Below are 13,704 nucleotides of genomic sequence, written 5' to 3'. Positions count from 1 at the left end.
TTTCCGCTCTGCAGGCAGTTTCACTTATCCATGCCTTCTTACATATCTCCAACAAGCACTTCATTCCACTCTCTCCACTATACTTAAGCATCATACACCTCATCAACCCCAGCTGCTTTCCCATGTTTCAGCTGCTTCACAGCACTCTTCACTTGCGCGAGTGTCACGTCTCCTGGCACTGTATTCCTTCTCTGCACACTCCAAAAACCAATCATGTTTACAGCCGCTCTGCTCTCTCTATTCCCATTCATCAAGCTTTCAAAATATTCTTTCCATCTGGTCTTTACTTCATCCCCATGGGTTAATAATCCAACACCTACATCACATCCTTCACACTATAACATTTCCCTGTGCTTTCACTTCTACATTTCCGCACCTCTTTCCAGAATCTAATGTACTATAGCAGTAGGCATGTGTGTGTGTGTGTGTGTGTGTGTGTGTGTGTGTTTTGGGCAGCCGAAACTACACATACAAATCGCACCAAAATTGGGGCAAAAATCGCAAAAAATTAGTTGATGTGAAAAAACTTGGTCCCATCATGATCGATAAAATTTTACTAAATTTAATGAGCGATCGAAGTTTGACAAAAAAAAAAAAAAAAACGATGCTCCTGGCGTGCGTGCGTGATATTAGGATTGCGTTCACTGAAGGGGTTTTGATGGCTTTATTTCTGTGTGTGTGTGTGTGTGTGTGTGTGTGTGTGTGTGTGTGTGTGTGTGTGTGTGTGTGTGTGTGTGTGTGTGTGTGTGTATTTTATGCAGCCGAAACTACACATTCAAATTGCACCAAAATTGGCACAAAAATCGCAAAAAATTCGCCGATGTTAAAAAACTTGGTCCCACCACGATTGAAAAACTTTTAATATTTTTAATGAGTGATCTAATTTTGACCAAAAAAAGCCGCTTCCGGGGCCCGGTCGCTTGCCGTGGCCGAGTGGTTAATATCTCAGACTTGGGTGCAGACAACTTGGGTTCCATTCCCGAAGCTGCAAATAACACGATCAACTGGTTAGCTGCAAAAAAGTCCAAGTGACAACGTTAGAACAGCACATAAATGGACCATCATTGGCCCTTCCATGTCACCTTGACAGCTGATAGTGACAACATTAGACTAGAACAGCACATAAACGAGACTCAGATTACCTGAAATGATAGCAACGCGCATGCAAAGCGCAAGGAAACGAGTGAAAAGCACGAGAAAGCGAGTGCGCAGCGCGAGAGTCCTCCACCCGAGCAAGAGCAAGAGGTCCTGAAGAGCCCATGAGCACTTGTAACTTCCTATTTTCAGAGTAGTTCGCATTCATTTTTCCTATTAGATCATCATTTACCTCCTACTTTTTCCTCTTCACTAGTTTCTTTACGTGCTTCTTGTTCTCAGTATATTCATTTCTTATTCCAACTGAACTCCTGTCCTGTAACCACTTTAGCCACTTCTTCCTCTATTCCTCCACTGCTTTCTTAACCTCCTCATCCCACCATGCCATACCTTTCTTTGTTGTTACTCTTGCCACACCACACACCGCTTTAGCATTCCTAACTAAGCAGTCCTTATATGCATTCCACAGGCTATCCAGATCCATTTCATTCCAGTTCACTGATTCTAACTCCTCCTCTACTTTGGTCCATTAATCATCTGCCATTTCATTGATCCTCAGCTCCTCAACTTTCAGTCATTCTCCCTGACTGCTCCTCTCTCTCCTGATCCACCTCATTCCTCTCAGCTTGCTCTTGCATACCACAATCATATGATCTGACGGATCTCCACATCGTCCTCTCACGCCCCTCGTGTCAGCAGCCATTCCCATCATCAACCTCTTTACGTGCACGTAATCATCAGGCATCTTTCAACATAATCCCTGTTCCCTCTATACCATGTATATTTATGTGCATCTTTGTGTTTGAAATACGAGTTATAAAAGCACAACCTCCTCACCTAACACATATCCTTTAGTCACATCCCATTATCATTTTCTCCTGGCACTCCATAACAACCAGTGCCTACTCTTCCATTCATATCCCCCATTACGATCACTTTATAGCTCCTAGGCATTTCTCCCACTACTTCATCCACCTCATCCCAAAGCCTATCTTTCTCTTTCTCACTCCTGTCCTCACACAGTGCTTATGCTACAATCTCTGCCACTTTCACCTTCTCAAACTTGAACTTGACATACATACACCTCGACCTGACACATTTGTAGTCTCTCATTCCACTCTGCCACACTTCATTCATTAACAAAGCAACTCCTTCCTTGTATTTTCCTCACCCATTCATGCCCTATCTTACACATTTCACACCCTCCCACTCCTCCAGTTCAAATCTTTTCATCTTCGTTTCACACAATGCCATCACGGCATATCTCGCACTCTTGAACACATTCACCACTTCCACCCTCTTGCTCTCCTTATTCACACCTCTCGCATTCCACATGGCCATGCGAATCTGCCCGTTTGGTTGAGGCCCTGGGCAGGTATTGGGCCCCCCCGAGGTTCTCTGAAACGACTGTCATGATTAAGTGATTTTGGATAGCGGAATCGGGGGGACACTTAACTCTGCCAGAAACCCGGGTTATATGGTTACCATCCAGCGTAGTAAATGGTTTCCTGGCTACAGGAAACCATTTGGCTTGTTAGTGTAGAGATCATTTGGTATCTCTACATTGAGTGAGTGGATGATGGGCACCCCCATCCACCACACACACACACACATACTCGTGTGTGTGTGTATATATATATATATATATATATATATATATATATATATATATATATATATATATATATATATATATATATATATATATATAAAGTATGTGTGTGTGTGTGTGGGTGGGTGGGTGGGTGCAAATGCTTTACCTTTGCTTATGTAACTTCTCTTGATTTGGGTCGACAGTTGACATATGAGTATACTGAATACATATGAGTATACTGAATACTTCCTGATTCATTTGGTATCATTCATATACTGACTGGGTGTCCCCTACATTAATACATGAACCTCGCCTGAAAGTGGGCCGGTGATGAATGCAGGTGTGTAATGTAGCGAGGCATTGCACATAAGCAGTCGAAGGTGTTCTGTTGGCTGAGGTATTTTACCTATTAGTCTACGCACACAGAGGCTGTATGTTTAATTTAACTATTTGTTTCGTTAGACTTTGATGCAGGATACCGAACTGCATGTTAGGTTTATCACTATTTTGATTTTATATTAGTTATATTTTCTTTCGTTTTTAATATAATTTACGTACTGGTAACGTTAAAAATCTGTTAAAAAATAAATAAATGGTAAATTATGAAAAATAATTAGCTTAATGGCCTCGACCTTCGATCCGGTAGCCGGTAGTCCTAATTAAAAAAAAAGAGCCTATATTTACACAAAATGCATAAATAACACAGAAAAATAACATAACAGGTACAGGGTAAAATTGTTAAGGAAAAGAGGGCAGCGTGTCTCAAGCTGACAAAATATTATCATGAGGCTATGATACGCTCACACGTTGCTTATGCAGTCTGTGTCTACTGTGTATTAGAAAGACTGGCATACATTATACATAAATATGTATATACAACAGTTTCGATCCAAAACTTTTTTTTTCTTTTTCAAGTCCATATGTTGGTATAATTCTTCCATTTGATTCAAGATACTGTGAAGGCAAGATATATTATGATACTGTTTTTTCTTCCATTTCTATTGATCAAAGTTCATATCAGTTAGAAAAAATGAGCCACACGATAAATTTATCCGTATGGGAAAGGCCGTGAATGCCATTGCATACATGGTGTTTTTTTTCTTTCTGTTTTCTCGACGCCTTTTTCGTAAATTTCGTGGATAAAACTCAGATCAAAGAGACATTTTTTTTTTTTTTTTAAGCAGTTGAAGTACCGGTATCTAGCTAAGGAAATATCCTTCAGTCAGGAGTGTTCGATTCAGGTCATCTGTAACTTGTCTCACATAAGTTTGAACTTTGATATGTGATGATCTTTGGCATAGTGGTGTAGACTTACGGTATTTGTACACATGAAGTGAACTTAAGACAGATTTTTTTTTTTTTTTTATTGCGAGGAAGAAGGAACCAAAGACTGAGCCCGCATGAACGTTCCTTCCAGGAAAGAAACAAAAACAGTACAAAAGAGAGCCAAATTCAATACCCATTCATTTCGAGATGCCTGGACACACTGCGTTTGAAAGACTGGAGGTCATAGGAAGTAGGAAATACAGACACAGGAAGACAGTTTCAGAGTTGACCTGTTGCATAAATGAAGGACTGAGAGAAACGGTTAAATCTTACATTAGAGAGTTGGATAGCAAAGGGATGAGAGTTTGTTGCTAGACGGGTGCAAGCAGACAGTTCAGAGGAGCAGTAACCACTGATGTAGCGATAGAAAGGAGATAAAGAGGCAACAGTGCGGCGAAGAGACAAAGGTTGAAGGGGGCCAGTAAGAGAAGGAGAGTTGATGAGACGAACAGCAAAAGTTGCTTTAAACATTGTATGTAAATAAAATCCCGAACATGAGTTTCTGACTTTCGAACTGAAAGTTACCTTGCACCACCATGAATGAATGTAATTATTGTTTTAGCTTTACATGTGATTTACTTTTTAAGGTTTTCAATAATATTTCTTTCTTAGGAAAGACCTTACTTTAAGTGCATTTACAAAAATTAATGTTTCATTCGCGTATAATCATAAGCTCACACGGTCAGATGGTATTACTAGAGTGCTAAATCGAAATCGCTTACTTTGTCACCTATTTTACCAAACTGACGCTAACTGCTGATGAGACGGGAAGCGGACTTGATTGCTTCTCTCACACAACCCCCTCCCCCCCACACACACAAGCTTCACCAATGCTAGCGACAAATGCTGCTGGTTCATGAAGGAATAGAAGTTATAACTGTTCTGCTTTCCTCATCCTATATGCTGATTCTGTTCACTGCCATGGTTTACATTCTGCCTTTCCAATCTTATGTTATATTTTTAATCCGACGTATGTTATATTTTTAAACATTGAAGGCGTATGTGTAGTAACACACTTGGTTTCAATATATGTATGAATATAAATTAGATACCTCGTGAACGTTAAGGTCGATTTAAACAAAAACAACATAAGTACAGTATTGTGTATGGGTGTGGTGTATATAGACTTAAAGTGGTCATGAGTTCAAGGCCCAGAAAATATAATACTAATGCCCACTCCGATCTGAATCAGGCCTGACTCGTGCATTGACATTGCATAAGGGGATGGACATCATTCAGTTCATTTTGGTTCAGATTAATCAAACGTCAAGGTCAAGAGTCGAAGTCAAAGACTAGCTGTGGCGTCTCTTTCTTTCTAAGCACCGTCTCCTCCACTTTTGATCAAAACTGGCCTATGCACTGTGTGTGGATATGAGAAGGATAATACTATTTTGGTAGAGATGAATCAACGGCCAAGACCAAGAGTCAAATCCATAGTTTAGGTTGCAGAAAATATGAATGCGCGATGCGAAATAAATCACTTTTGGCACACATATTGTGTTGATGCTGGAACAAGTGCGTCGGTTTTAGTGCAGACCAAAGGTCGAGATCATATTTGGTCCCAAATTTACTGTGTTAATTGAGCACACTATCTAGTTTCTAACTGCCAACATCAGATGATTTTATGGAGCATTGGAGTGACCTCTGACTGAAGCAAATATGAATAACAATTATAAACATTAGTGAGCTGTATGTCAGTACAAGTGATGTGTAGTCGGCGAAATAGCTACCTTGGGAGGTTTATGTGAACCACGAATATCCATATAGATACATCTCTATTCAGATAGGTAGACAATCAGACAGTTCGATGGTCAGGCTTGAGTAGAGGAGCCATGATTCCGAGGGGTAAATGATGTAAATGAATGTGGGGTTCAGTGCACTGGACATGCTGTTGACATTTCTCCCACTGTCGTATTATCCTTTGTTTTGTTTCTGATTTCTACCTTTTAGGTGGGAATAAAATTCAGAATGTTGATAACATATCGTCTGTATGTAGGCTCGCTAAAGCGGTCTTATTCTTTATTCTGAAAGGAGGACAAGAATAGAAATGAATAAAAGTTGGAGACGTGAAATTATCGGGAGACTGAGGACACGATGAGAATTATGAAAGCAATAGGTCAAAATTGTGAAGAACTTCAAAAAATAACTTAACACGTAGGCTACCAAACGTAAAGGCAGCCAAAAACATTACTACATAAATTCAACTAAAATGACTGCGTCAACAGTCATATATATTTCATAGTCTACACGATAAATAATATTGAATTTATTGTTTCAGTTTTGTATCAAGTTTCGCTTCTCGTTCTGTAACAGTGGCGGTACAGTTGGGGACAAAAGTTCATCTAGTTTATCATCTCTTCTGCTTCGTATTCTAACTCTGCTGGCCAGTATTGCCCAGACACTTGGCATGTGTCTCTCGCCATGAATGATTAATATATAGTAACGTATCAGAGAGGAAAGTGGGACATAAACAAAGTGCGAAGTAGACACAATGGAATACCTGGCGATCCTTTGGCTCTGACTGTACTTGTATTGAAAAATTCCGAGTGTTTGAAATAATATTTGAGGTTCACAAAAAGAGGAAAAAATGACTACTGCATATCTGTGGCATGATACACTTACCAGCGAATGCATGCAGAGCAGTGGCGTAGCGCAAGAATTGTTGTAGACGTCAGTACGGCCCTCTTATTTACAGTGAGTTCTGGAAGGTTTCCAGCGAGCAAAACTTTATATTCTGATGGTCAAATACAGAACACTTGTAATTACACACGACGTGAGAAAGAGTTTATTGTGTGTGTGTGTGTGTGTGTGTGTGTGTGTGTGTGTGTGTGTGTGTGTGTGTGTGTGTGTGTGTGTGTGTGTGTGTGTGTGTGTGTGTGTGAACAGAATTTTCATCCGACATAGACCAAACCAGGTGGAAATGTTGAGAGTCAGAAATGGATGCAGCAATTTACCCTGAGAACAATAGACCAAAGGACAAGTTTTAGGGCGAGATCAAACATGAAAGACGCGGTTGTCGCAGGCTCTTAGCGCTCGCTGTTCTTTTTGATCAGCTTCCATCCCACATTATTGAATGTAGTCGGGAACGGTACAGAAAGGTCAGGCGTGTTCCATCATCGTCACGGGTTTAGAAATCGTCATGGAAAAAAAAAAAAAAAAAAGATGTTTACTTATAGCTGTACTCATATAGGCCTATTTGATGCTATAACTCAAAGAGTCGTATTCCTATTGGCATACATTAGAAAACTTCGTAACATGTCTTCCTCGGTGATAAATTTTGCATTTGCAACTTAGTATTATCTTCCATGGGTTATGTATATCTGACATGGACATAACATCAGTAGCTAAGACTTAAGAACAAACTGTTGTAAAAAGCTGGAGAAGAGGGTTATAAAATCTCTAAAGTCAACAGCAATACTCGTACAGCCAAAGGCATCAATGGGTACATTAATTGCGCATGTGTAAATATGAGATGTGTGCCTTTGTTATTTATTTATGTTTATTTATTTATTTATTTATTTATTTATTTATTCATTTTTGCGTCCGACTCTGGATATAAGGTCTAATAGCTCGTTTCCTAGCCTAGCAGACCTCTTATTTACCACATACCTCCACATGTCACCACTTTGGTCCATACTGAGTGCATGTTGCGGTTGTCTCATGCAGAACTGAAGTATTGTTTATTCATTCTTATATCTCGTCTTTCAATGGAACTGGCTCAACTGCATTATGTCCTTTGTTTTTACAAAACCGTTTGATCTTACTAAAATGTACGATATGTAGTCATCGTATTATACGAGATAAACGATGATTATTTTCTGTTAATTTCTGCTAGCTTCTTCACTAACACTTCGTTTAAAATATCTCAGATAATTTCTCATTAATGCAGACCTTTGGTAAGTGGCATTTTAAAATAGACAATGAAGGCATTCTTCTTTGTGCAACATTAAAGCCTTGTGACTCGTTAAGAAACTATAGTAGATTCCTGAACACAAACATGCAAGATATTAACATGAAGCAGTTTCAGGGTGACAAGTCCAGTTCCTTAACTCTGATAAATTACTGAAGTATCATAACATATTTTCTTTCCAACGGAGCCCGACATTTTTTTTTTCTTTCCTATTTTCTTCACTATGTTATTCAAAGTATTATCCTCATCCTTTACCGCCTTAATCACTCACATACTCTGAAGTAATCGTGTGTAATGCTGTAACTCAATAGTTGTTTCACAGCCTTTGAAAAAATAATATAAGTAACAAACCAGGCAGAAGTAAAAACATATCCTCACAAAATCACGCGCTGGAACAATAGTTCACAGATTATATTGTGTCCACATGATCTGAAAATAAAAACACCATCGGAAATTTCTCCAACACTGATTTATAAAAAACATTTCAACTCGGAGGTAAAGGCACAGCCACAATAAATTCTGACGTTCTGTGAGTTTCAGATTTTCACCTTATTGGATATGCACATGGCTGAAGCCTGTTACATATTTAATAGTAGGCTTGTGCAGTAAGAATTTTCTCTGTTTTTCTTTTTTTTTCTTTTTTTTTCTTTTTTGCATAATGCATTAAGGTATCTGAAGTTTTACACTTGTACTTATGCCTTATGTAGCATTTTATGCCAAGGTCCTCTCTTCATAGTTTCTTGCAATGAGAAATAGATAAACGTGAACTTATAGGTTGTACATGATATATAAATCAGTGACGTAGAACAGAAACACACATGATAACAAGAACTTTTTCTTAGTCCTGAGAAAATCTTTCAAAGACTTGGAGACGCATATTTATTTCCGTTAGCAAACTTTTCGACTCCCTTATGATGGATTATTTTAAATCAGTATCCCGCAGTTCGGCATGATGTTTGTGCACATAATTAATAATAATCACGTATTCTTCGAACAATCGTTAGTAACTTGTTTTCAGTACAGTTCAAAAACTGATTAAAGAATTCTAAAACAGTGGACGGTAGTATTAGATGCATTATGTAAACAACAGTTGCCAGTTATGTGTGAATTTCCAAGCAAAAGTATATGGCATTTCAACAGAGAGAGAGAGAGAGAGAGAGAGAGAGACGGACTGGCTGACTGATCGATTGATAATTAAGACATAAATAGACAATAGATAGACAAACATAGTTCGATACAAAGACAAATAGATACATAGATAGACAGATAGATAAATAGATAGGTAGGTAGGTAGGTACACTCAGCAAGAGTTCCGACTGGTCCACCTGGTCGCAGGATATGGCTAACGTGGTATCAGCGCGTGCGCGCGAACGTGCATGCGTGCGTGTGTGTGTGTGTGTGTGTGTGTGTGTAATTCACCGGGTCGGTCAGGATCACTTGATGGTCGTGATCGTCAGCTTTTACCCTCCCGGAAGGGAGCTGAGAGCTCATATAGTCCGATCTAAGGGCAAGGCTGTGACCTTCACACACGCACACACCCATCCTCTTGCTCGAGGAGGACAGTGACCACCCGCTTTGTCAGTGAAACTTTTTCTCATCCCGAGCAAGGCGCGAACCCCCGTTGTGTGTGTGTGTGTGTGTGTGTGTGTGTGTGTGTGTGTGTGTGTGTGTTCATGCCCGGCAATTTTTCGAAGCCCCAAGCTTCATCCTCTGAATTATATTATGTAGCCATTGTAGTATGCTACGATATAGGCTAATAAATATTATGTTATTGTTTGGGATAATGAGTTGTGCACTATACTATTTATAAAGTCTGAATTATAAAAACAAATTCTTCTCTTGTCTTGTAGTGTGAACCACGATACAGGTTGAGCTGTAGTTCAGAAACAGTGGGGAAGTTCACCCACAAATGACGCGAAGTAGGGGGAAGGAGGGGAGTATGGGAGTGCGCGGGAGCTTGGCAGTAAAAACGATGGGGTGGGGGTGAGGTGGGGTTACGTTGTTTACTCCAACAGTTATACATTTTTAGCCATTACAGTATATTTATCAAGGTGTCAGTGCTATGCTGCATCCTATAAAATAATAAACATATATATTTATATATATATATATATATATATATATATATATATATATATATATATATATATATATATATATATATATATATATTTATATATATATTTATATATATATATATATATATATATTTTTTTTTTTTTTTTTTTGACAAACGATTTCACAATATTAATTACACCAAACCTAGCATACCGCGTCCCCCGTTAACGGAAAACATGCAGCCTGCTCCACCACCTCGACTCTCTCTCTCTCTCTCTCTCTCTCTCTCTCAGTAGACACACTTTATCATTTTGTGCTAATGAGTAATGATATTGCATTTAATATATTTAACTAAAATGTACTATTGTGTCATAATACAAGTGCGATACATAACCACCTTACACCACGGGAGGGTGTGGGTGTGGTTGTGGTACAATACGTGTGGTTGGGGTGGGGGGAGTATAGAGAGTATGAAATATGTATCATAATGGTAATATGAGTGTGTGCATACGTGGCTACGGACGTCCAAGACTGATATGTAACCTTTGCCTTTAACACTTGGTGACACCTCAGTATTTACTATTTTCTATATACAAGTTTGTAGCATATTACGTAATTATATAAGATTAACCATATAACCAAACCATACGTGCTCCCTACGTGTCAACAAGTGGGTTGGTGGAGGGTTAGTGCCCCTCCCCGTAAAACAACTAACTCAAAGTCAAATGGCCACCCCTTACGGGATTATGGCGTCTGGCAGTAGATGGATAGATAGATAGATGTTTTGGGGGTGGAACCTGACACACCATATAAAGGCAAACACTGAAATATTTTTAACCCCGGATAAGTAAAGTTTTTATTTTGTTTGTTACTATATTAGGTAAAATAGGGTATGACGTACCCCAAGGGAAAAAAATAAAACAAAAATACTCCCGTTTGAGATATTTCAAAATGCTTCAATACACAAATAATTCAACCCATGATCTTGTGAATAGGGCCAGAAAAAATAAAGTTTAAATGAAAAAAAGTATTTTTTTAAAGCTTTCAGAAAATGGTGAAATTTTAGGTACACAAATTTTATGATTAAATTTTGCACAACTGAAAAGTAATATCGTGATTCCTTGGGTGGCTTGCGGTAGACTGATGTTGGGACCTTCTGTATACAAAAAGAGAAAGACAGCAAATTAAAATAAAAAAAATCACATGAGGGCTAAACTGAGGTTACTGGTAAACTGGGGTATGACATAAGCCAATGGCTCTATAGAGCAAAATCAGAGCCAGATACAGCTATGACCCCATCATCCCCATGAAGAGCTTCACTAGGCAGGAAGGTAATGAGACGGACAGATCTGTAGACCTTATGCTCATATTTTTAAAAATTAAATTTCGGGGACTGGGGTTTCTGATACCCCACATTACCTATTTAGGGTTAAAAAAAAATGTATTATGGGTGGCAGAATACATGAACAACAGTATTTCAGGAAGAAATATTACCGCATTATAATATCCATTTAACAAATACGAGTACATTGTAGGTGCAGCGTTTCTTAAGTTTAGATTATCGGATTTCCTTTTATCAATATAATTATTACGTTAATATGTTATATATTGTATTATATATAAGTGATGTCCTGGTCGATGTTACTTAAAACTACATTGAACAGACAGCAAGTGCAGTTGTTAATAGTTTACCGGTATTTGTTATTGATCACACAGTGACTAACTTATTCCTCAGTTACTTTCCAAAATCTTTATCACGATTGGAAAACAGCACCTGAGGCATGTCAGCAGGTGGCAAGATGTCTAGCGAGTTGCCAAAATTTCTCGAGAGTTGTCATTGTGAATATCAAGAAAGCATCATATTTTCATGGGGGAAAAAAAAAAAGGCAATTGTATCTGGAAAGTTGCGTTAAGAAATGCACACAACCGTCACTAATTCCTGTATAAGTGCCACGTAATAAAAATCTCTTCAGTGAGTAAAATATTATAAAATAGTGTCGTATCAGTTATATTGTCAGATAAGTTATAGAAAGCTATTAATGTAACTGTTAGGTTGCTATACTGCATGGAATAATATTCATTATAATCAAAGGATAATCCAAATACACATAAGATTTGTATGGAACTAATTTATTAGTTTTTTCTTTTATGCGAGGAAGAAGGAACCAAAGGCAGCGAGCCCGCAATTATTGTTTCTTCCAAGAGAAAAACAAAATACAAGAGAGAGCCAAATTCAAGATCCGATCATTTCGAGATGCCTGGACACACTGCGTTTGAAAGACTGGAGATCATAAGAAGCAGGAAATACAGACAGAGGGAGACAGTTCCAGAATTAACCTGTTGCATAAACGAAGGACTGGGAGTAACAGTTAACTCTTGCATTAGAGAGTTGGATAGAAAAGGGATGAGAGTTTGTTGCTAGATGGGTGCTACGCGCCCGTCGTACAGGTGGATGAATGCATGCAGACAGTTCAGAGGGGCAGTGACCATTGAAGTAGCGATAGAAAAGAGATAAAGATGCAACAGTGCGACGAAGAGACAGAGGTTGAAGGAAGTCAGTAAGAGGAGGAGAGTTAATGAGACGAAACGCCTTTGACTCCACCCTATTGAGAAGAGATGTATGTGGGGAGCCTCCCCACACATGAAAGTTGTACCCTAAACAGGGGCGGATAAAGCCCCTGTATAGAGTCAACAATTGTGCAGGGGTAAAGAAGGACAGAGTCGGCTTAACACACCTATCCTCTTGGAAGCAGATTTTACAATAGATGTAATATGATCTTTCCAAGATAAGTCTCGAGTAAATGAAACCCTAAGCATGTTCAAGGATGATGCAGGATTAAGCTGAATATTATTAAACATTAGTGGGTATACCTGTGGAAGATTTGTCAGGTTGATAGGTGTAAAAACTGAGTCTTTGATGCATTAAAAACAACCAGATTATTTTTTCCCCAGTCAGAGATACGAGCCAGGTCAGACATTAGGTGTGCCATAGCCTCATCCTTTGTTTGTTGAAGTAACTGCTGAGATGGACGTTGCGGGAACCGAATGGAAAGGTGAAGGATGGAGTCATCATCATATGAGTGGATAGGGTTAGATGTACAGCTTAGGTCATTGATGAATAAAAGGAAGAGATTTGGTGATAGGACAGAGCCCTGAGAAACACCACTGTTGATAGATCTAGGAGAAGAACGGTGGCCGTCTACAACAGCGGCTATAGAACGACCAGAGAGGAAGCTGTAGATGAAGGCACAGATTGAAGGATAGAAACGTAAGAGGGCAGTTTGGAAATTAAAGGTTTATGCCAGACTCGATCGAAAGCCTTTGAGATGCCAAGTGCAATGGCAAAGCATTCGCCAAAGTCCCGAAAGGAGGATGACCAGGAGTCTGAAAGGTAGGTGAGAATATCGCCAGTGGAGCGTCCCTGACGGAACCCATCCTGATGATCAGAAAAAAGGTTGTGATAGGAAAGATGCTTTAAAATTTTTCTATTAAGGACTGACATAGAAAACTTTTGAGATACAGGATGTTAAAGCAATTGGACGATAGTTAGAGCGTTGGGAATGGTCACCCTTCTTTGGAACTGGCTGAATGAGACCAAACTTGCAGCAAGAAAGAAAGGTACAAGTTGATAGACAAAGGCAAAAGAGTTTGCCTAGGCAGGGTGTAAGCACAGAAGCACAGTTCTTGAGAAGAACGGGAGGGACTCCATCAGGCCCATATG

This window comes from Coenobita brevimanus, chromosome 101 (genome assembly GCF_032717465.1).
Source record: "Coenobita brevimanus isolate Jiangsu-jjx chromosome 101, ASM3271746v2, whole genome shotgun sequence".
In the NCBI taxonomy this organism is placed as follows: Eukaryota; Metazoa; Arthropoda; class Malacostraca; order Decapoda; family Coenobitidae; genus Coenobita; species Coenobita brevimanus.
Note: the sequence above shows the minus strand (reverse complement) of the source record.